General features: G+C 43.0%; 2 protein-coding genes across 6 annotated transcripts in view; both read left to right on the plus strand.

The window, feature by feature from the left end:
• The window catches only part of Mesr6 (misexpression suppressor of ras 6), a 764,580-nt gene that overhangs the window by 244,940 nt on the left and 493,702 nt on the right, over positions 1-25,938 (plus strand). The gene's annotated exons all lie outside the window — the stretch shown is intronic.
• LOC143208885 (uncharacterized) overlaps positions 1-25,938 on the plus strand; it is a 284,265-nt gene that overhangs the window by 230,975 nt on the left and 27,352 nt on the right. The gene's annotated exons all lie outside the window — the stretch shown is intronic.

Here is a 25,938-nt window from a genome sequence, read left to right on the forward strand (position 1 = left end):
GGATCGCACACAGAACCAACACACACACCCCGGGGTTCCTCTCAAGGGCGCAATTCCTCTCTCTTACCCTTTCTTTCCATCCTTCTCCCTTTCTCTCTCCCTCTCTTGTCCTCTTACTATCGCTCTCATCTTCGATTCCAACGTTCGTCTTCTTTCCCGATCTCGGCACGCTTATTCTTGTTCTTCAATTTCTTCCTCTCTTATTCCTACTTTTGTTCCGGCTCTTTCATTTATAAAGGAATCACGAACCGCTGTTCTCCGCGCAGCAGCTCTTACTCTTGCTTCTCCTTATCCTCCCTTCTTGTCGTCGTCGTCGTCGTCGTCGTCCTTCGATGCTTTCAAGAGAAACCCACTTTTGTTTGTTACGATCGTAACGGAGCCTGACGAGCCACGCGATGCTACACGTATCTCTGCAGTGACGTATAATTAGAGCGTATCCTCCGATCGGTTCCGAAGAGAACTGCCGGAGAGCTGATGCCTCGGTTTGCATTCGGCACGACATGCGATCGCGCAGGGGCTGCTAAAAGTTGATTTAATTCGGGAGTGATTTCAGGAGAATAAACGCTCGAGAAGTTCGCGTTCTTATTTCGGGAAGGAAATTCTTTTGTTCTTAGATGACGATTACCTTCTTCAGGCTTTAAGCGAAATGTCGTATTTGTTTAAGCAGTGGATGGAATTGTCAATGTTTATAAACGAACCATGTATTTAACGAAACATATTACGCGTAGCGCAAACGATGTTTAATTAACGACTGAGAATTTTTCCCAACAAAACGCTCCCTCTTGCATACTCATCTCTTTATTTCGTTCAACTAAATTCACTTCATACATTTTACCTCTCACTCATTATGTTTCTTCCTCATTCTCATCACACATATCCACACAGTATTCTTTTAGCTGTTATTGTTCCAGGTAATTCTTTGAATAAGTTACAGTTACAATATATCTAAACACCTGACGAAAAGTATTCCATCAAGAGATTCAAGTGTCAAGTGTATATAATAATACATATATCGATAACTATTTTGTTTAGAATTCTGTCAACCAAGCTTCGATCTCGGTATACATAAATATCAATATAGTTTATAATCATTGATCAATCAAGATTGATTGATTAATGTGTACGATTGAAAAAGGTAACCATTGAAAAATCGATGATTGATTCAATCGATTGATGAAGTTAATTGTCAAACGTTGATTAAAAAAGAAAATCATGAAAAAAACATAAAAGCACGTATTCAGAGTTTGTATTATAGACCAAATGACAATACAATTTTTGCAGGCGAATTTCAAGAAATAAATAAAAATCGTACTAAATTCTGTCGAATTTTATATTCCACCCTTTTCTGAAAATTTTCGGAAAGCATAAAAACAAAGTATCCGAAAAATAAGACGACTGCGAATCATCCTAAGCAACGTAAATCTTATTTTGGTGAAATAAGTTGGAGGAATAATAAATTCAGTAATAAGTAGATTGCAGATGTTTATTTTCGATTTTCTATTTTTGTAGGCGAATTTGAAGAAATTGGAATAAAATAGAATTCTCTATCTCCAGTGGTAGTGGCCTTTGCGGATCTGAAATAAATAAAAATCGTACTAAATTCTGTCGAACTTTATATTCTACCCTTTTTAGAAAATTTTCAGAAAGCGTAAAAGCGTAAAGATCCGCAGTCTAGCAATAAGAGATCGAAGTCTAGAGGTAAAACAAAGGTAGCCACGGGTTGGTAGTTGATCGGCAGGAAATTATCGAAGCTCACCGAAAACGGCGTATTTCACCGTTATCGTGATCTCGGGCCGACCTCCTGGCATCAGAGTGATATCACGAAGATGTACGGAGACACCTGAAACTTACGACGCGAGACAGTACACGTTAATGAGCACCGTTAAACGGTTTATCGTCAGGTCGGTGCTCGTTAGCCTTATCGGCGCGTCCTAATCGAGGAACCGTAGAAAAGTCTTGGCGGAATTCACGGGGCTCTCCCGATGGCCGGGAGACGATATGGAAACGTTTGCCCGAAGAGACGGTTCTGATGTTTCTCGGACAGGCTGTGTGCCGTAGGTCAGGCAGAGGGGTTAGGGTCTGGACGGGCTTTACGGAGGTCGCGCTTTACGACCGCGCAGGATCTTCGTCTTTCTCGATTCCGTTCCACGGACCTGGAACTGACCACACGCAAAATCCACACCTTCAATTTAGCGAGACCCTCCTCCCTTCCACCTTGGCTGAACGAGATTCGATATTGTTCCTCGAGAAAGGGGAGCCAGGGGTCCGCCTACACCTATTAAGGTTAAGGGCGCCCCGGAGTATTAAAGCGGATTTTCAGGCACTGGTTTTCGAGCTCGGTGATCAATTTCTCCACGAATTTATCGGATACAAGATTTCGAAAAATTTTCGCGATTCTGTTCTATGATATAATGATGAACGAATCGATTATCTATATGTTATCGTCTTCATCGATACTCTTGATTAAAATTTTAATCGATTAATGCCCAACTCTGGTATAAACATTAGAAAAATTTAAAAATACTGTTATATTATTTTCGACTTACTAATCGTATTAACACATTGTCTACTGGCAACTATTTCATAATGTTTGAGAGTCCATGGCTACGGACCATTTTGCATAGATCTTTCAAGAACAATAATGATTGCAATCGTAAACCAATAAATCGTCTCCAGTAACGTAATCTAATAATTTCGTTTCAACTTATTATGTGAAAGAAAATCTTTAATCTTCTGTTCGGTGCAGCACAAATATTGCAAAAGCCTATTAATAGGCGACCAGTAGATAGAGTGTTAAAAAAGAAAATAGATTTCTATTTCACTTCAGGTAGAAAACTTTTATTTTGCATAAAAATCCGCTGTCTAATAATTAAGTATTGATGGTTGGAACATTATCAAAACGGTAAATGCCCTCATCTGCACGGGTTCAGAGGTTCACAATGTAGTTTGGAGCTGAAGGTGAACGGTTTTCAATAATTGTGATCACGGGTTTTCTAATAAGAAGCAAGATGCTACCCTCCCTATTGTTCGCTGTGTTTAACCATCCTGTTCAAACGTTCCCCCGGACTGCTCAGAGCTTCAATAAGAGTGGGCAAACAGAGCACCGTAACAACTTCGATATCCAAGGGTCAAGTGAGTGGTAGAAATAGTGATTACCCGCAAGAGACTGACCGGCAAGATAAGAAGCAGTAACGAGAGGGAGTCCGGTAATCTCTCCCTATTACGTTACATCACGGATTTATCGAACTTGAATGAAAATGGGGTCAGGAGCAAGCTCCTTAAGGGATAATGGCTTATCTCGATGTTGTCCCGAGACAAGAAAGGGTCTGGAAATTTATCAGACGGAAATCTGCTGTCTCTAATTTTTGTCCTTGCGTGCTTATCGGGGGCCGGTTCGTTTCGTATGCAGCACGAATACATCGGGTATTTTTAACGTTTGTTTCTTGTTGATAATGAGAGAACCAGTTCCCTCCCACGTTAACGCAACGCCGTTAATATCTTGTTCGGGTCGACCAGCTCTCTGCGACAACGACGTTTCTTTTTGGAACACGCTGTTGGAAACAAGTATTTTACTTTTTTCAACGCATGTTTATTTCCATTTTAGAAAATGATCGTTACATTATTTATAACGAACCGGGACTCTGGTGGATTATTTCTCCACGTATTTTTAAAACGATCGCCGAGACAGAAATGTTTCCTGACGGAATTTTTACAACAATTTGGTGCTTATTTATGATATTATTGAATAGGACTAAGTAGGATCACTCATTTTCAGTGCTTCAATTTACAAAATTGAAAAGTATATCGACTTAAATGATAATACAGGAAATTCAGAAAAAGCGGTGGCGATTATTTCGGTGAGTAGGATTTCTTTAGCTTGTTTGTAAATAATCAACAAGTTCACGAATAACAACTACACTGCGGATTTGATGTCTTCACGATAAAAATTAATTAATCAAATGTAAAATGGAAAGAACAAAAATGCTGTTGCATCATTTTTCAAGAAAGTTAATGTCTATGTCGCTTCCATGATTTACAATCGGTGCAGACAATTTTTATCTTCCATAAAAGAGAATAGAAATAGATTAATTGTACTATCTTTAAGTAAATTGCGAGATTGTGAATGTCACGTATATGTAACAGTGGTGGCGAACGTGTTAAACAATAGATAAAATATAAATTTTCTCCCTCATCTAGATGAAGACAAAGGAATTCTAATAATTGCAGCTGTCGTAAAAATACGACAAAGGATTTACGCCCTAATATCTGCATTTCTCATAAAACTTCTCTACCACGTATCGAAATATTTGTTACCCTGTTCAGAATTTGTCCAATCTAGTCCGACTTTAGCCCCTGCGAGAAAATTGAAAAATCCGAACGTGATGAAACGATACAGGCTGGGGAATATGTAACATCGAGCAGGGTATCCTGCCGTGTCCCCGTTGCCAGCCCCGACAATTGCCTCGAGTGGCCTCCGAGTGGCTCCGAGTGCGTGGATTATTGGAAGCCGGCCCTAAATCCCGTAATTGCCGACAATACTTGCCCGTAATGCCTTCCCGCCACTCGCGGCAATTTGTTCACCGGTTTGAACTCTGACATAGGTGCGGCGGTCGGAGCCACCGCAGACTGTGACCAGGAAACAGCCGCCTATGGGAAACTATTCGCCGTAGAAAATCGAGTGATCCTGTCGCGACATTTCGCCCGTGAACTACAACCTACCAACCATTCTCCAGAAACTCGTAACTACGAGGATCAGTCAAATGTATAAATCAGGACTTGCTCTCCACAATGTTCCATTCGAGCGAAATTTTCAAAAACACAAGTTATTCCATGTATATTCCGCTACAATACACACACTTTTGTCCACTGGATCGTTAGATTTTTCATTCAACTATCGTAGAATTTAGAGCCCACGAAGTGCTCTATCTATTTCTTAACCCTTTGCACTCCTTTGTCGAGTTACACTCGACAAAAAAATGTAAATGAAACAGGTTTTTATATGTATATGATTCTTCCTTTGTTTATTTGATTTCTTATTAAGTTCCACAAATATGAATTGCAAACAAAATTGTTTAAAATAAGTAGCAGTCAAGGAACTGCTCTTTACAGTCAATTTCAAATAAGACACTTAAAATAGTAGGGAGTTGTTGGCAATAAAATTGAAAAATAATTCGGAGTGCAATGGGTTAATACGCAAACCGTCTCAATGTCTACTTGAGTGATCCAAGCAAACGATAATCAGATGGTAATAGATTTGGAAAGTATATAAAGAGGATGTTTTAGAATAGTCCAATTCAAGATTAAACTTTCACTCAGGGGACTAAAAATTTACAACTTTTCTGAATGCGATATTATAGAATTCGATAGAAAAATGATGAAACCTTAAATTCTAGAGCCAGGGTTCCAAGACCTAATCCAAACCTAACGCAACCGCTCGCTACATTACTCTTTTGTCTGGAAACCAATATGGCAGCGTCCTAACCTCTCAAACGCGCTTGAAATCGAGCAACTTTACTCGTGTATAACTTTTAAATGAGTGAACTCCGCACACTGAAACTTGGATTCCTCGCACTAGAATTTAAAGTTTTATCATTTTTTCAACGAATTGTATAATACTACATTTAGAAAAGTTGAAAGTTTTCAGTCCCCTGAGTGAAAGTTCAGCCCAATGCAGTTTTCAAAATTTTTCTCGTGTTAAAACGGCTGTTCAATCAGCAAGAGAATGTGTTAACGGTCACTAACAAGTGATTTGTGGCAACATAAAAACATGTTGATCTTAAACAAGTACAATTTTACAATTTTCGAAAATAATTATAAATATTCAGGATTAAAAAAACACATCGTTAACGAGCAACTTATTCTAATAATCTTGTTGATCGCTGTTTTCGAAGTTACACAACCGTTTCTAAGGTTTACGATTCTTCGAAACGATCTATTCTCGAGTGGTTTAATGAATTTATAGGATCCGAAGCAAAGCAGAATTCACGTGGATCGAGTTAATAGGACGCAAAGACTCGGCGTAGGCTCGTTATTGTCCTACTTTAGAGGAACGACGACAATCGGACTGAATATTTTCTGCGCGATCTAAACAGTAAAAGTTTCAGCCGTGAATGCCCTGACCTCTGACCGCGAAGGGTTAAGCATAATTTCCACCGCTCGTGAACACGAGTGGGTTAATTCCCATTTGAACTATATTGAGTCATCAAGCCTAATTCCCCCATATCCTGCTCGCACCAGTCGAGATCGTGATCTTCTCTATTGACAAATTTTCTTCAATGTCAAGGAACTCGAGTCGCAAACTTCAAATTATTGCTGAAATGTATCCTGCGATCGATCGGTCGCAATTCTTTCTGCATTGTTGTAAAATTTCTTTCTTGAACATTCTACAAATGCGAAATATCGCAGTGAGTAATAGGTCATCTTCAAACTTGAATAACTTTAACCAGGCAAACAATTATGAAGTGAAAATTGCTGAAAACTGTAGTGTACACCTGTCTGCAAAGTGTCTGTGAAGAAAAGACTAACACAACGTCTTCGTCACATATAAACGATCCTAATAGCCGAACTATACATATTTCAGAAACGGGCGAAGAGAAAAATCAGTACTTCAAGAGTCTTTACTGTCAATGCGTAACAACGCTGCTAAAACTGTTACACTGCTGTTCACATATTCGAATATCTCGGACAACCAAAATTTTTGTCAAACATTTTGGTCAAGTTTTCGAGGCAAATACTCCACAGTGTGGCGATACGGTTCCGATCACGGTTTCGTGCGCATCTCATTTTTCCCCGGTGTTTGGCAACGAGTTTTAAGTACCCGTGTAAATTTGTATTAGAAGAGGAAGAGCCAGCATCGGACACGTGTGTACCTTGTCACATTTTCTAACGACGTTGCCTCACGTGTAAACGGACCTACGGCAAACACGATCGTCAAACAGTCACAGGGCGGCACGAAACTGTTTCCCGATGGCCAAATAACGGCCCCGTCCATCTACGTCTCGATCGGCACTCAAATTATTAATTTGCTGGACAAAACTCCTCGCAGGAAAAATCGTTCTCCTTCGCGAACCCCTAACCGCTCCCACCATTACACGATCCTCAAAGAAGATTAATTCGATCATTGTACACAGAGGAACATAAATCGTCGCTTCGACGTCTTTTTCCCAGAACGTGGGAATCTAATCTTTATGACGCGTGTACACATCGTTGATAAATACGAAATCATTGAATCAGGTTACGTTATCGTATTTTACATATTTATCTTGCTAACGTTTGCCCGTTTATCTCGCAGCATTAACAACATCGAAAGCCTTTTACATACCATCGTTTAATGTCGTGGGAGACTCGCCCGATGTATTTTTACGCGAGAAGCCTGAAATGCGTGGCGGTGAGAAGAACCTTTTCCAAAGATATTCCGATTCCGCCGTAGAAAAGCTCGCAGCGTAAACAAGCTCGGTAACAATGAACACCACCATCTCGTAAATCGAAACCTTGATCGTCGATGTATCGCGCGCGCGCATAACCTCCCGTAGATAAATCTCTTGGAAGATTTGAATATCGCGTGACTAACGTTCCCTCTCTCGGAATTTCCCGTGGCGCGCCCGGGTGAAGAGATTAGGTTTCCTCGGACGGATAGGCTCTGCCTGGTGTCCGCTAGATAGGGACATGGGAAAGCACTCTTCCTTTTCGTATGTAGATTTTATGGAATGCCCGAGGGAGACGAGAGGGATCTCGAACGCGCGAGCGCGCTCGAAGGGAGACCGAAAGGGTTGAGCCACGGATAAGGGTTAAGATATACGCGTGGGAAGACGGTCGTCTGGTGTTTTCGAGTCATGCCACGTGTTCCGTTCCTTTCAGCCACCGGATTAATCCGAAATGGGACTTTTTTCGGGGCCCACGTCACTTCCGCCTGCTTGATGTCGGTCACACCGTCCTCTGAAATCGAACGTTTTTGCGCCCGTGCACCGTGATTCTAGAAATTGTGCCGGCCCTGCTTCTTCGGCCTGTCGATCCCGTCCGGGGACCCCTAAAACCATAAATCTTCAGAGAAGTTTTAACACTTGAGTGGTGCCACGTTTACTACGAGTACGAAGTGTTGCGCTGAGGCTTTTCTAACAATTAACTTTCATAACAATTTACGGACAAGGTCCCGAACCCGGAAATTCAAAAAATTATGAAATTTATAGAGTTTGCTTTAAAGGGGTGAAGACGATTCTTGGAAATTCGTGCTTTTTCAATTCCTAATCCATTAAGGTAGAACGTTGCATTTTAGCACAACGGATATTATTAAATTAATTAGTTTGCATGTTGTAGGTATTAGGTTGGCAACTAAGTTCGCGATCTCCACATTTTCTCAAACAAAGTCATTTATATATACAGGGCGTCCCAAATTCGTGAAAATCCCGAAAGGGGTTGGTTCCTGAGGCCATTTCAAACGACATTTTCCTTTGCAAAAATGTTATCCGTGGCTGTGTTTAGGAGTTATTAACGAAAAACACGGACCAATCAGAGCGCGACCTAGACGCGAGTTGGCACAGTCGGCGAATTTGAGAAAAAATATTAAACATTCCATTTAAAAGACTGAAGGTGACCCTCTTATCTCGATAAAAAAGCAAAGTTTATTGAAAAACAGATTAGAGCACTGTATGTCCCTCAGGAAACCGTGCAACTTTTGTTCGATACATTTTTTCGTACAACAAATACGAGACGTTACGAGGCACGTACGTCACGTTACGAGACTCACCCTGTATACAACAGCGAGCCAGAAGAGCACATGCCCGCGACGCTACGGGGGATGAACCATAGCGTCGCGCGAGACATTAATTCGTTCACGGGCAACGACGGTTGGCGGCCAAAAAAACCCGTGAAGAAGAAAAAAGGGGGAAGGGGTGGACTCGTAAAAAAATTAGAGTGGATTCGACAGAGCTCCCGATGGCAACTGACTACGACATCTGCATGCAGATGCCTCTCCCGATCGTTCTCACGTTACTCAGGTGGCAAGTGACTTTCCGAATAAATTACCGGTCGCTAGGATCGAGAGTCCCTGAAACATTTATAGACACCCTGTTGTGTGCACGGACACACACCGGGTATAATGGGCCTACCTGGTCCTTCAACCCCTTTTCCGCCTCTTTGGCTCTCGCCGCTACGCGCCGGCTGCACGAGCGGACCCCACTTTATGCTCGTTATGCCATTATTTCTCGAGTCAGTTTATTACCATCGACCTGTGTCATCCTTTATGCAGAATAATTTGATATCCCCGTGCTTCAAAGAACAGATATAACGCTGGCCCCTCCCCTCTCCTCTCTCCACCTCCCCGCACACCCCTTCTTTACATTTTTGTCGTACCCCCGGCCACTTTGTCAGTCTCTGCTTACTTTATTAGCTGCACTCTCCGCGTATTTCGTACGCGGACTCTCGGTAATCGTGTGGTATTGAAGCGGAGTTTTTGATCGTCCAACTATGTGAACGTTTCTGTTGAAAATTCTTTTAACATGTCATTAGGGGACTGAGGATTTTTATGGAAAATTAAAATTGCTTGCTTTTGAACGAAACACAGAAGCTGTATAAGCCGTAATTGATTAACTACCTTTGGAGATTATTTACATTTTACTACCAAAGTACATGATTGATACGAACTTTTACAGTTAAAATAAATTTTCTTAGTAATTGAACTTCTTCTACAAAGAATCTGCTACAAAGAATCATACACTATTTTACCAATATTCTCTACTTTTTCGTTTCCGTAAATATATGGGAAACTATTAAAATTATTAAGGATGAAAATAAATTTTCCCAACCCCTTTTTGTTGCAGTTGAGATGGATAATTTTTATTTTACATAGAAACAACACAAAATCTCTCATCCCTTAAATGGTGTGCAGTGTCTACAAATCCAAATTTATTTATTTATTTGTTATTGCTTTAACCCCTCACTGCATGATTTTTTTAATTGCGATGAAAAAATTGAAAGGAGATCAGTTTTTGTGTTTTATTTAAGGGAAAAATATTTTAAAAAGTTAAAACAACATTTTATCAAATGAGATAAACTGTGTAGAATAGTAAGAAAACACATTCTTAGTTGTATCAGATATGATACACTATGCAGCGAAGGGTTAAACCAAGTGGTTTATATGCAAGTACAATATTATTACATTTGTCTTACATTAAATAGCAGTTACATTGTTCCTAAATTCTTACGGAACATTGTTTGAGAGAATTATAAATTATTTTCAGACCTTCTATTATACAAATCCAAATGTTCTGAAGAAGTTAAGGGAACATTACATTTACAATTATCGTACAATATAGTAGCAAAAGTGTACAAAAATGTTGTTGGGGTCACAAGAGACCGCAGTATACCAGTTAAGAATTAACACTACCTTTTAATGAAGCAAAGGGTGAAATGCTGGATAAATGCACAAATAAGGCGACAGGACAAAAATGGCTGTAGGACAGTTTGACCCACTACGGTGTAAAGTAAATTAAGGGCAACAGCAGTTGCGGCTGGTGTTTGTGAATGGCGTTTGACCGCGTTCGGAGGCCAGGGGGTACAAACGACTTGTTGTTGTTCGGCAAAACAGAAATTACCAGGCGGCGTCAGCGTCGTCGACGGTGGTAGCAAGGAAGGACAGTGGAAAGATGAGGACACGAAGATTCCATTAAGGCGTAACCGGCGGTAATGAATGGAAGACACCCCCCAGTTCCACCCCGAGACCTCCAACCCCTGGATTTCCCGTTCAGTTCCCTTTTCTTCTTTCTCTCTCTCGGTGTCTCTTTCTCTCCGAGCACGCCGACTACCGTTCTCTCGCTCTATCGGGGCCACGTGGCCCCGCGATCTACCGTCTTCGTTTCCCCGCTTTTACTACGACCGTAGAGAGAGGTCAGCGTAATTTTCCTCTCGGTAAAAAATACTCTCGTTTAACTTTTCCCTGCTCATTATTCCCTGCCGTCCTGACCTAACCCGACGTGACCCCGAAGGCCGCTTTCTTTAATAACCCAGAAAAGAAAGAGACCGACCTAAAGGAGCGAAAGAGCGAGCGCTGGCTTGCTTCTCTTCTGGCGACGAACGAGGAAAACCAGAAAGAGAAAGAGAACGGGATTCCCGGACAGGGAACGAGAGGGACGAGAGCAACGCCAAGGGCAATCCTAGGATGCTAATTTGTAACTGGGCTACTTCCGGGACAGTGGTTCCCCGTCACGCGAAACTTTATCCGCCCTGCGTCTTGGAAATTAATACCCTCGCGATTGATGAATTCCTACCAATCCGAATTATTTGGTGAACTGAACTCGAAGCAAAAATATTCTATTTTTATATTGAAATTTCACGCGGTAGGTGCCACACGTGTCCAGCTCGTATATCTAAGTTCCAAGAAATATAATCAATTTTCTCATTTCACCCTTAACTGATATGTCAAGATTTATTATAGTCATTATACTATTTCAACTTTCTTATACCCGGTAAGTTCTAATGAAGTTTTGTTTTACTCTGTCTACCACCGCAAGCATTAACGTTGATATTAAAACAACGTCAGTCAGTGTTAATGTTTAAACTTCGCAGCAACTAATTAAGACGCCGACTGATGAGCTCTTGCAATTGCGAGGAAGTGGATTAATGAATAATCACGATGTACATATAAATATTTCATGATAGACACTTCATTTGCTGGATTGAGTTCTTCTTGGCGCTTCTGAACGAATAAAAGTTGGTTCCAATTATATAATATGTATAAATCCCTAATCCTAGCTCAAGATCACGCAACTCTTGAAAGAACTTTTCATTATCATACACAGCAACAGGCATTGCGATTCCCTTGCCCTGTCAATGATAATATCATCATAAAAGACGAATTTTAAAAGTTTCTTTCTATATATTTTATAGAAAAAATGGCTCTCTTCTAACGGTTCATCGATTGGATCAATATATCCCTCATTTTCATTCATCGTTCTAAAAAGTATGAATCTAAGTTCGACTTTGACAAGTTTCTTTTTGTACACTCAGAAAAATGATTCTCCTAAAACGATACGTCAGTTGGATTAACATTCCTGATTTTCATTTGTCATGCTAAATGAAACATACCCAGATCGTATACCACCGTTGCATTTGCCTAAACACACCCCTAGAACATGGAACCGTTTTCGCAGAAACCTCGCCTTGAGTTCTAAACGTAGAATCAACGATCAAATAACAACCTTTACCCTTGCTCAAGCAACAACCACTTTGTCGAGCGATCAGGCTCATAAACTAGCTCCGGAGTTCGAGTTTATTGTTTCAAGCAGGTTCAACGGGTGAACGGCAACAATTCTAGCAAGACGACAGAGTCTACATCCCCTATAAGACGCAGGAAACGGCATTAGCGGAGGCAGAACGCGACGAAGGTCGTTAATAATATGGCGGTATAATCCCAAGGATGAGCACCTTGAAAGATCCTGACGTAACACGGAGGGGGATGGTTTTCCTTGCATCGGCAATTAGCCCCATCCCTCCCCCGGATACCCTTCGCTCTATCCGGTTATAGCAACCAACCCCATCCATGGCATTTAATTACCTTGCCAACCCCAGGCTAGCAGCCTCGGGGCCAAGGTCACGAGCCATTCAACTCTCCGTGTTCCTCGACCCACGGGGGCACACTGACCGAATTTACCCTTAAGCTCCACTTCCGAGTTTCGATTATTTCTCGCCGCCTTTATTACCCCGCTCCTTCGTTACCCGACCCAGTTACCGATTTCGCTCCAACTAACTTCGGGAAACGCTGCCTGTGCCTGACGACCGTTCTATGGGAATTCGCCGCCATACACACCGCCCTACAACCCTTTCTCCCGTATTTTATATTCATCTTTCTGCATTCGCAACCGTGAACCTCGTAAAAGTTATTCAACCCTTAAGGGGACCACGATTTTTTGAAATATTTTCTTACATCAAGGGTTCATATAAAATGTTTATATAATACACAAATTGCTAGTAATAAATGTTTTTAATAGTATATAATATTTGATTACTCATTGTGTACAATGTATGTTGCAGTTTAATGATAAAATTAAACGCTCACACAAAGTACGCATTAATACATCAATGAATATATTTGATATTGATTCCTAATAAACTTAACATTGATTCTAGGAAGGGTTTCGTCATTTTTAAGGGTAGACAAAAGTTTTTAGCAATCTTCATCGTTATCTTCGTCGCTCATAGTAAAGATTAAAAAGTGTTTCAATGTTTTATATTTCATAAAACGGGTTGATTGAGTTACTGTACTCCCCAAATCCGCTTCGAAAGTCTACTTAAGGGTTTTATGATATCGAGGTATCCCGTGCGCCAGAAGATGCGGCATTCTCTTGACAATTGTCGCAGAGAACCGTTCAGAACGATCAACTCGTGCGGAGCTCTGTCAATGGTAAATCGATCGGGTTGATAGCGTATCACGTCTCGAAACGAAATTGACAACGACGACGAAAAGACGTTCGAGGCTCGTGCCTTTGTCAGAGGGCTCGCGTGCGCCGCCCCCATAATCTATAAATCACCGGGAATCTCGATCATTCACGGGTCAGAAAGGAGTATAGCCCCGACGCGGCGTTTCCCCTTTAGCGGGCAGCGCGAGTGCGAGTTCGAGCCCCATGGACGTCTCCCGATCTCGTTTTTATTTATTCGTCCCGGGGCTAACGAACGAGATGCTGGCCATTGTACGGGGTTCCAGGCAGCCCGCCGCGACATCCTTTTCACGATCGATTTGCAGAGACGCCATTTTCGCTTATACCGGCAACCTGCAATTCCATAAATCAGCCGCCCTCCTTCCGCCACACCGTAACCCCGTCGATTCTTCGCGAACGATCCGGGGCCAACCTATATCGCGCCGGTTATCCCCGCGTTCCTTTTTTCATTCGTCTCCTCTCTGTCTCTCTCTCTCTTTCCACCCCCGCACACTCGCTCTCCCCCCTGTTCCCGTTTTACAGAAATATCTCTCTGTAGACGGCGATATTTCTTCGGGTTCGGGTGTTCGGCCACCCCCGACCTCCACTCCTCTCCGTCGCCGCCACCACCCCGCACATCGGTATCCCTTTCAGGGGTGAGTTTAAAATACTGGGCTCACGGAGCTTGCACAGGGAATGATCATCCGGAGTAACAGGGAAGGTAATTTATTCCACGGTATTGTTTTCGTCCGTGGTTCTACTTAGGACGATCCGATTTCACCGAGAAGTCTTATTAAGTTGAGAGCAGGGGGGGGGGAGTACATTGTCCTTGGTTCCGTTTGAAATTGCTTTAAACTCGATATTGCGGGACAGGAAAGATGGTCGCGGGGCTACTTAAACGCTTCTGCATCAATTTGTCATTCTACGAACAAACCCGCCAGCAGGCCTTCGCGCAAAACGTTCGATTGGCTGATTAATAAAAGTCGGGTTTAATCTCCGCAGGGTTGAATATCCGATTCTAGAGTTGACAGAGGCATTTCTGCCTCTGCGACTGCTAAGAACGTTTCTGCATTTCTGCTATTCCATCCCGGTAGTTCTATTCTCCTGCAGTTTTATATTGCTGCTTTGTCAGAGATTTACCTTTCTGTGTTTTTATTGTAGATACACACGAAGCATTCCTCTCGTAATTTGTTCCCAGTTTTCTGTGTTCCCATAGTCCTCTGTTTCTACAATTTTACATGCATATACACCAATGCTTCTACTTTCCTATATTTATATAATCCTACGTTTCTGCGTTTATAGTTTTAGATATACTCAAAGCAATTCCTCTGATCCTTCATTTTTATTTTTCTGCGTGTCCTTGATTCTCCGTTTCTGCAACTCTACAATCCTATGCTCCACTATTTCCTTTTATCTATGTATATTTCTACATTTTCATATTTCTATATACATATATTTTGTATTTCTGTGTTCTACTTTCTTCCATTTCTGTACTCATTTCTATCTCCCTAGATTTCTACGTTCATGCATCTGCATACCTTCACATTTCTACGCCATTTATAGTTCTACGCCCTCACCTTCCTCCGTATTTATCTTACTTACACATACGGTACCGAGTACGGTCGTGAAATGAAAAAATATGCCAGCATAATTTCTGAATATGTACGATCCTACGATACCATACATAAGGGTAGTTCCTAGCAATCCTAACATCTGTTTATTTAACGCTTCGTTTTCGAGTGAATCAGAAAAACAATACTTTTTCATTTCAATTGATGATAACTTATGTGTGTAATGTTTGTTAATACTTGTTAATTATAAGATAAATATAATACAAACTTAGTAAAGAGGGCTTACAGCCACGTGTCTTATAGTTAACGTCCAGCTCGACTGCCGCTCTCTTACACACCTCCATACATACACACATATGTACATATCTACATAGGTATGCTACTATTACAATGTGTATTCACCAGCTTGCAGCTTCTACGACCAGATCGACGACACCCTGTACATTCAACAGATTCTGTGTGTATTTATTACGAGTATGACTCGACGTTATATCCCGCAAGGTGTTAACCCTTTGCACTCGAAGCAATTTTAATTCGAAACTCAAAATCATTTCTTTCGACCCAGAACATTTTTATTCCATGTAATCTTTTTTACATTGTGCACATGAACTTCAGTTTTCTCATGTAACAGTTGAGCTTTTCACAATTTATAAAAAACAGACGAATTTAATAATATTGAAATTGTTTTGAAAAATGGGGTGGCCATTTTTACTGGCGCGTTACAGTCGCCATTCGAGTGCAAAGGCTTAACTCATATGTTTGCGACGTACAGGAGCTAGACGTACAACCCTGACATCGTAAACGTATGAAAATTGGTCGTGAAAGGGTTAAACGTGATTGTTCCGGAACTTGGGTAGCGCGATGCTGCAGGGGTTCGGAAGACGCCATTTTTTCGTGACGGTGGAAGAAGCCCATCCAAATGCCGGGGACGTACGTGCCCGCACTGACGCACGGCGGTCGTCACCCCTTGTGTGTGTTCCCGTCGGGGGTGGAAAGAAAAGAGGAGGTCTCGCGTCGCGGATGCCTGCTGCGGGGGTGGAATATGTGCGTCGGGCCGCGCACACATAGAGAGGGGGTGGTCCGGGGGTGGTGCACCCCCGAGCTGCGCAGAAGTTCCTTCCTTCCGCTTGATCGACATCGATTCCAAGATGGCGGCAGAGAGAGTGGCAGCGATGCGGCCACGGCATACATATCGGCCCATTCTACGAGCCACCCCGCCCTTACGGGAGCCCTCATCGCTTTCATGGCCCACCCACAGCCCGATCTGCTCGGGTCCACGAACCGTCGGGGTGGGAGGGGGTGAAACAGAGAAAGCGAGAGAGAAAGAGAGAGACGACGGGAGAACGGGGAGGGAGAGAGAGAGAAAGAGTGAGAGTTCCGGGGATGTGGCGTGGCGCGAGGGGTGGGGAAACAGGAGCCTGTAGTCGGCTCACGAGATGTCCGGGCCGATATCGGAATCGCATTAGGACGCCGCTCCACTTTCGCCCCCGGGAACACCGAACCAACCCTCTCTCGCTCTCTTCCCCTCGCTCGCTCGCCAGCTCTCCTTTTTCCCTTTTTCCGTGCCTTTTCTCCCGGCCTCCGTGTTCCCCGTCTTCTTCGCCGCTGGCTTTCAGCCTCTTTCCTCGTCCTCCTGCTCTTTTCTACGGCTCCGGTCGCCGCGATCCCTTCCGCGCTACAGAAATACTTCAGGCTAACTCCCGCGACCACGCCTGCACAGGTGAGAACGTTTTTCGGGACCTTTGAGCTCCGCGAAATGGAATTTTTTCATTAACCAGCGTTTCTACGTCGCGCTCCTTGCTCGGGAATAATTGACCCTTCGGGGACGACGTCTCGGCACCGTATTCACTCTGAATCTGGTTCCAAAATCGATTGCACTTGATCGGATTATTGGACGCGATACATTTTCGTTCGTTATCAATGGATAGCGTCCATTAAACGAATTTTATGCGTTTATGATAAGATTGATGGTTACAATTCGAAAAAGTACAAGACTTGAAAGGAGTCGAGAGTATCAATGTATTGTTTTTCAGCTTTCTGTAGTTGTTCAAGAAATTTCTCATTGGTACCAGTTCCTTCTGATTGATGTAGACCAGGGTTTCCCAAACTTTTTCTGCAATGGAACACTTTGCAAACCAGGAAATTTTAACGGAACACTTAGCTTATTTTTTAGGTTGGGTAATTCCTGCGAGTTACAAAATATACACAAATACACTTGTTATACATTCACTTTGCAGACAGGAATCACCTTACAAAATTGTCGCGGAACATCTATTCAGGTTCAGCGGAACACTGGTTTCTATTTTACATAAAGATTCGCCGTCTGGCTAGTAACATACACAAGCATTGTAGATATTCGAGAATGTTGCTGTGTCATTCTTGACCTGCTCAAATTGTTGAAAAGTACATTGTGGTTCCAGTCAATTTCGCCGACCGTGGTAGGTTTAATGTTAATAATAATCCACGTTGGACCCAGCCCACATTGATCAGTCGTAGTCCTAACACGCACCTAACCCAAGACTTATTCGCTTCAGCCAGCGAGGAATTTTTAACTTCAAGGGAGAAACGCACGGAGGAGCGGCCGGATCTATCCGGGAGATGGATCAGCCCCGGGGGAGAGGAATTTCGAATCTGCCGCGGGATCCTAATCGGCTTTACTTTCGAGAGTCAATCTCTTTCGCTTCTTGCCAGTTCCTCCCCGCCCTCCGGCTTTCTTCCTTCCCGTCTGGCTGCTCCTCCGAGCGTGAGCATACGAAATTCCAGCGAGACTCCTTAACGAGCCACGTGGACCGCGTCGATAAGATTGTTTGCGGAACGGACGTTATTCCGTCGCGCGAGCACCAGATTTTCAAATTACTCGGCTAGGGTTGTAGCGGCGTTATCAGCGTGTACGGGCCGCTACGTGCTCGAGCGTTTCACCCTCCAACCACCTCCGAGCTACATGTTATAGTTTTAGCGCTCTTGGCTCGTTTGTTCTACCGGCCAGATGGATACGTTCTGACTAATTAAGTCAATAATTAAAACTGTATAGCGTTGGATTTAGATATTGACGCGGTGTTACCGATCCCTTTTTTGTAATTTTTTATTTGCTGTCGGTTGGACACTTGAGGTCCTTTCCTTGTAAGTGCAAACTAGCCTGCTTTCAGCTACCTACGGACTGTAGACTTTGTCTGCTTTGAGGTAACTATAGACTATTAGAGTTAAACGTATCCATCTCGCAGCAGAAGAAGGCTAAGAACTAAGGGTTTCCTTTGCTCGCCGATGTTATCTTATATCACGACAATTACGGACATACGTTCCTATTGCTTATCAGTTACTGTATTTTTATATAAGCCCGGGGGAAGGAGGGTAGGGGTGTGCGTGCTAAAAGATTGCGCAACCCTGGTCTACATAATTTTCTTGGCCGTCGAGGACGGATGTACGAGACAGAGAAAAATGCCCGGGTACAGAAGGGGGTTGCTAACAGTAATTCAGGAAATAATGGGACTGGCCACGCTCGATAAATCCGGAAACGTAGCTTCCACTCGCGAGCTCCGTAGGAGGGACTTGCCGGATATATTTTCCTCCGGACGGCATACACGCGTGCGTATACTTGACGTGCACGGGCCTCCGTCTGCGTGGGAGAAGAAGAAGCTGGATGGCTGGCTGCGAAGGTGGAGGAGAATCGCGAGACAGGGGTGGGGTCGCGCCACATGCACACGCAAATGCCACGTGCACATATACACAGACGTGTACGTACACACGGGGGAAAAAGAACACTGGGAAAGAAGCGAAGATTGATCTGCCGGCCCCGTACCTCTCTGCCGATGTACGCGTTTTATTCGTTTCGCTTCCTCTCTGTTTCGCCGTGCACCTTTTCCCCTAGCGCCGGTGGGGGTGGGAGAGAGCCTGTTAAGAAAGGGAGCCGGATGATCGTGTAAACTGGTGCACCTGTGGGCCCCGGAACGTAAACATATTTGTAACAATCCTTTGTGGAGGATCGAGCTACAACAACCCGCTTCTCAGAGGACCGCCGCTTTTCGGGTGTCATTAATATAATACTCCCGAGATTATTCCGTATCGCGTTTCCTAAGCGGCTGCCTCTCGCCGGAAACCATTGTCCGTTGCCGTACTCGTTCTCGTTGTCCTGCCTCACCTGATCGATTAAACTTCCACGAACCACCCGATTTCTTAACACTTTAACCTGCCGGAGGCATGTTAACCCCGTGCACTATTCATTGTTTCACAGTGATTAGAACTTTGTCGTTTTCGTAATTTTTTCGAAGTCAAAAGAAGTTTATATTTATTGTATGTCTATGTACTCTCCAATTGCTACGTCAAAACAACAAAACAGCATTTTATTTCAGCATATAGGAAAATAATAAAACATATTTAGTCGAACTTGTGTTCGAAATCTTCGTCACGAGTCTGACTCGATATTAATAGCATTTTCGATGATTGTGCTGTAACAAAAGGAAGCCTAAATCATTTTGTACACTGTAAATTGTGTGACGCATTGTCTCTTCACATGCCAGCATATAAATATTTTAATAACAGCGGTCTGTTTCGTAGAATGCAAGCGACTAGCACGCTCGATTCCACCAGGAACGAAAAGGCGAATGTAAAATCCTTTCCCGTTTACTTCCCGTAGATTGTTTCACAGGAAAAGGTTCTCTTCTTTGACAGCCGAGGATCGTTACGCCAGCTGATTGCTGAGAATCTTGTTAGAGGTTTCGTTTTTGAATAATTGCCGCTCGAGCCGACGATTTTCATGACTCGATCATTGCTTAATGACGCGTGGAAATGGACCCGCGCGCGACCCTTCTTCCTACCCTCACTTCGAGGACTGTCGTTTTGGAGCTCCTTCTAAGCCATCTTGGATAACGATTTTCTTTTTACGGTACACTTTCGAAGTATAATCTTCGAACAATTCCCATCCTTCTGGTTAGTCTTCAAGGCCTGCGTAGATTCTAAAATGTCTGTTCAATGAGAACACTTTGTGAAGGAATTCCTGAGGATAACCATTCTTTTCGAAAATATTCGACAGGAGCAGATATGTTGTTAACCCCACACGTTGTTCACGGTGAAAACTCACCCATTTACATTTTTTACGAATTGTATAACGATTGATTTGTGGAATAAATGGAGCATAATTTGTTGATTTAAAGTTTAAAGCAAAAATAGATGAGATATTATCCTAAGACTTTTTATGCAACTAATTTCTGGAGAGGGTTCAATTTTCTACGTATTGTAAAACGATTGATTTGTGGAATAAATGGAACATAATTTGTTGATTTAAAATTTAAAGCAAAAATAGATGAGATATTATCCCAGGATCTTTCGTGCAACTAATTTCTGAAGAGCGAGGATTTTCGAGGATTAAACGAAACAATCAAGTACATACGAACAGAATTTTGTAAAAAACAGAAGACTGTGATTGGTGTCTTATCTGGGGACGTATTGTGCAACAATATCCGAAGGGGTCGCGAGGGTTAAGCTGCTTTGATTCATCGCGCCCCATTGTCAGTAGGTCAGCGAAACACTAACCAACTTCCCCATTATCCCCTGGAAAGGTCACGGCGGCGTCGGGCAGAGAGGATGGCCACGCGGTTTGCGGGGTTGGTTTCGGCGAGAGGGGGCGTTGTCGTTGGCGATGCGCGAGAGCAAAGAAATAATGAAACTCCGTGCCAGGAAAGTGCTCGCTTTATTGACAAGAGAACCTCGACCAGAGAGAGAGAGCCAGCGAGAGAGAGAGAGAGAAAGAAAGAGAGAGAGCGGCGAAGGAGGTGCGAGACGAGGGAAAATATAATGCTTCCATATCCGTGCGCGGCTGTCTATCGATTCTCGACGAGTATAAAGTACTGCGATTCCACCCGACGCCGTCGCCTACTCGACGGAATAAATTTGCGATCGCCCGGGTAAAACGGGGTGAGAGAGTCGCGAGGAAACCCATGGAAGGGGGCGAATGCCGGAGCACCAGGCAGGAATGGTGGAATGGTGGGGTTCTACGGGGATATCGGGGCTCTCCTACGGGGGTGGGGCTTGGGGAAAAAAGGAGGAAAAAGAACGGGAGAGGAAATGGAAGAGGCGCCAGGAAAGACGAGCGTGCACCCTACGGACTACGATGGAATTTTCGAAATCCACCGTCTCGTCTTTCTTCCCGACAGCTTTTTCTTATTTCAGTTTGTCCGACCGTCCTCCCACGCTCGCCGCCGCCACCGCCGCCGACGATATTTGTTCCTCCGAGATATTACACGCCCTCCATTCAACCGAACAATCTTATATTTCTTTACTGTCGGCTGAGATCGCTCTTGCCGACAGAAAATGAATTCTCTTAGTTAATCGCTCGAAATACTATTCATTTTTAATGAGCGCTTTTGTTGTAGATTGTAACAGTTTAATTTATTTTGGTTGAGACCGTAGCTACATTCATACATTGATCAGAAGAAGAACCGCAATCGTGAGAAAAGAATGGATAACTTATGTAATTTTCATTACTTTTACTTTAAAACAATAACTTGTACAATTCAAATACTCATAAATACGTGTGCCGAACAATGAAGATTTACCTTGAAAGAAATCATGTCAAAGATCACGCAAAGAGAATAATCGTTCGCGAAGAGATTCTCGAAGACGGCACACCGTATTCGTCGAAACAGGCGGCGCCAGAGGTTTAATTAAAACAGCCGAAGTATGTATTTATAATAGATTGAATCCAACGGAGCGGGCGTGCAGGTTCAACGCACTTCCGTCAGCCCCGTGTTCGCCGATGAAAAGAAATTTCCTCGGCGATACGAAAGTTTCGGCACACGCACAGCAAGTTGGACGCCTGCGTTGCACGCGTGTGGGTGAGCTACGCGGTCGCGTTCGCGCTCGGTGGCTTTGCCGCGGCTGGAAATTCGGAGTAATAGGAAAACTCCTGAGCGGAAAAGAAGTTCAATCTAGCCGGCCGAGGGAGAAGCCTGGAAAAGCTCTTTTGACTCCTTTGATTCCGACTCAGCCGTTCCCCCCCCCCCCGACCACCTTCAAAATCTTTCCGCCCTCTTCTCGTCGACGCGGCGTCGTCACCGCTGCCAAGCCACGCCGAGTCGCGTTTCACTAACGGAACGTTTCCCCAGCGATGCCGGGGAGGATCCCGAAACTTACCAATCTACCCTAAGGCCGTGCGTGTTGGGCTAGACTTGAAAAATCTCCAACCCCAACCCACCCTGACCTTCTGCTTCAACCACCCCGGCACGGTTACCAACCCGTGGACCAAAGAAGATCCCATCTTCTATTGGTTTTTCGGCTGGCTCGCCGCGGTACGCCCTCTCAGCCCCATGGGGATCAACGCGAGAATGGTTGACACTCTACTCGATCCCATAGTCAGACGTAGAAACCCATGTCGCGACTTTTAACCTTCAACAATTGGATAAAGTCGAAGCGATTTGTTTAATACGTTCACTGAATTTTCTGCGCTTCGCACAGGTCGTGTCATGTACATTTCATTTGTATAAACAACCAGAGTTATTATTAATTAACACTGGATACAACATAGTTCAATTCGTTTATGAGTATACCATCGGTACGATCTCATTTTTGAAGTCAAACAATGAGAAATTGCAGAAAGCGGTCCATTCCGAAAAAAATTCACGTCTTCGCAAGTTTGATAATTCAAGTATTCGTTCAAGTTTTTCAACGCGAAATGAATTATTCAAACCTGCGTTGCAAAGTCAATTGTTGCACGAGACTTTTACGAATTAAATATATGATCAAACCGAATAAAATGTAAGAATTAAATGAGTTCATATGTTATTATTACAATGAATGTAATTAGAGCAAGATGTGTCTACGTAGGAGGGTTAATTTAGAATCTACTCGCACACAAAGACCATTGTCCAGAATTTCTACCGGTAATGGCACAATAAAAGATCCACGGCAATGGGCTACGTGCCATTAAGAATAGTAATAAACAATCATAACCAGTGATTACGAAAGTGGATTTCAAGGGTTAATGTGCTTTTGATATTTCCTTTAAGATTTAATAGTCGTCAGGATATCGGGGACAAGAACCGAACAAATCAACTTTTATACGCTGCGTGCTATTTCCCACAATTATTGTGCCATTTCTATCGGACATTAAGCGCTAATGATAATTGGATTGGTCTAGAAAAACAGGCTCGATATCGAGCCAGAAATTATACGTTGTTTGATGGAAAATTGTCTACCGGGGACCCGGGGATTGTGGTCACAGGAAATGGACAAGACATTAAGATTCGTTCGTCTCGCTAATCGCTTGTTTAATGCGAATCTATGTAGAGGAAATGCGAGTATCAATCAAATATTCGAAATCAACTTACTTGCGGTTTATTGATACCTGAAAACCCGATGTTCATTCTCTAATGACCATCGTCGTAGAAATCGGAAATTGTTTATTTTACGGTCGCACGTGTTCATGGACGCGCGTATGTGGAAAAAGTCGTGACATCGGTCGATTATTTAAATGGATTTGCCGTTCAAAGACTCGCCGGTACGGAAACGAGTGAAAAAGAGGAATTGAATGTCCCGTTAAAGGCGTCTCATTAGTACCTCCACTTTAAAGCGACGTTTCATCACCCCCTTCGACCACCCTCACCCTTGACTCGGCCGCCTAAGTAAAAATCAATAATTCCTTTATCGTACAAATTAACGTTAAGCATATTCCACCCTCGTATACAGGGTCTACGACCAACGTTACACCGTTTCCTGCCTTCCTGTCCTGCATAATATCGCTGGTCGCGCTCCTGTCATCCTGTTAGGCCTTCACCTTATTTCTATAGTCTTTCGTCCTCTATTCTCGGCCGCCACCGCTTCAGAATTTTTATTCTGCGATCGTCACGATTACCATTAAATTTTCACATACGGGGAGTCCGATTTTTAACAGTTTAGCGAGGGACGTTTCCCTTGTAAGTAGTTCCTAAAATTTATCCGTCGAAGTAAGCATAATTATAATCATATGCTGACCTGTCCGCTGAATGAACATAACTTTTAATCGAGAAAGTAACATTTCGAAACATGTCGAAACTTATACAGTAATTCTATTGTATGATAACAGACGTCTCGATAAAAAGAATTAAAGCTTCTGCTTCTGAATACATAATTTCATTTTACCATTATTAAAAGAATAAAGATGCATTCATAGGAAATAATATATATTTTATTATTCAGGCTTATATTCTATGCAAAAATTGTGCTAATCCTAAATAAACTTACCCTGTCATTTTTATAAAGCAACACACTGAAATTGTTGTAATCGTTTTAATGTTTTACATTCCACCTACTCGTTTTTGTCAAGGAATGCGTAAAGTCTACTGGTAAAAACGTTCGTAATGTTAGTAGGTAGAATGTAGAATAACCGTTTCGAAATTATACAGCTAATATTCTCCGTCCGCAAAGAACATTAAGAACCGTAGGAACTTTCGTTAACGAACTATTCAATTTCGTCCCGTAATATCTTAATCTTAGAATGCGGCTCGCACGGAGAACCGGTGTTTCTCCCCATAGTAGAAAAATTACAGGTCATGTTATCGGCTTGTTAATTCCGATAAACGTTCTTCTTCTTTATCGTCTACCATTCCGAGCGAACGATAGCAACGCGTAGAGAAAGAGCGAGAGAAAAAGAGGGAAAGAGAGTGTGAGGAAGAGACAGCTTGAAAGAGGAGAGGGGGGGAGGAGAGGAGAGAGATCGGTGGACGGGAAACGAAGCACTAGGGCGAGAGATTAACGAAATAAATATGACATCGTCTTGGCGGCGTGCGCGCGTTGTTTCACGCTCGACGCGATAACAAAGCGTTCGCCATTAATTACCGCGGCCTGAAATTATTTAACGACCTTCCTGAACCGACGTCGGCACGCAAACTACCGACACCGCTGCGAATTGATCGAGCTAATTCTCCGGCGATGTATCAGTTTATGAAACTTCCGTGTGTTTTAACGACGCTAAATAAGCGGGCCCCGCTAAACGCTTCCGAGAGATCAAATTTACTTCCTCGGTTACGAAATGCTAGCGAATTCCGCGTTCATGAATTTTCATTGCACTTTATGCTTTCGCAGAAAAAATTTAACCCGAATACCTACTTTTAACGTGACTTTAATACTTGTTCTTTTTGATAAATGGCAAGATTATTTTATGGATTTCTACTTAGACAATTATAAATTAAATTTCCTATTGCTCCAATAGAATTGTTCAATTCAATATCAGGTTAATTTGATGTAATTATTGTAGAAATTATTAGAATAGTCGGTAAACGTATTTTGAAGGTCAGTTGAAGGTCAACTAATCCAAAAGGCTTAAATGGAACTGTTTATTCTCTACGATATTCCAATGAAAAATTTATTATTTCACTTAAGACCATCGATGGCCTTAAAATTTCATAAGCGACCTTGATAACATATCATTTCCGCCATATCTTGGCCCCTTGGAGTAGTATAACGTTGTCTGAAGCAATTTGTTCGTGCGACCACGAGCAACGTAGTAATGAATTATGAGTTTATCTCGATGGACGATAGCATCGTCTGTTCGGCATCGGAAAAGGCAGAAAAGAAACAGAGAAAAAGTGGTGGAATTCATTTGGGGGTTGAAGAACCCTTGACGACGACTTGGCGCGGGATCTTACAACTTTGCTTTCGTTATCCTAATCTAGGGAACGTACACATGCACGGTCAAAGGGGGCGACGTTATACCCGGAGGGTGGGCAGCGGGAGTCATTCGTTTTCTTTGCGTCCAGGGCGGTAATGTCGACCGATAAGGCCCCGATAGTCCACGGTCACGTAGTGTGTTAAGGTGGCATCTCCCAAGCGTCTGGACGCAGCGTTTTGCGATCCATACTCCATTCGTCGAAACTCCCTGGGATAAAAATTCCTATGCGAGGCCCGTTTTCGCCAAAATGGGCAGAAATTGCAAATTTCGAAGGTCTGTCATTTCTAAAACAATTCGGAACCCGCAACATTAGGACTTAACCCCA

Source organism: Lasioglossum baleicum, chromosome 5 (assembly GCF_051020765.1).
Source record: "Lasioglossum baleicum chromosome 5, iyLasBale1, whole genome shotgun sequence".
NCBI lineage: Eukaryota > Metazoa > Arthropoda > Insecta > Hymenoptera > Halictidae > Lasioglossum > Lasioglossum baleicum.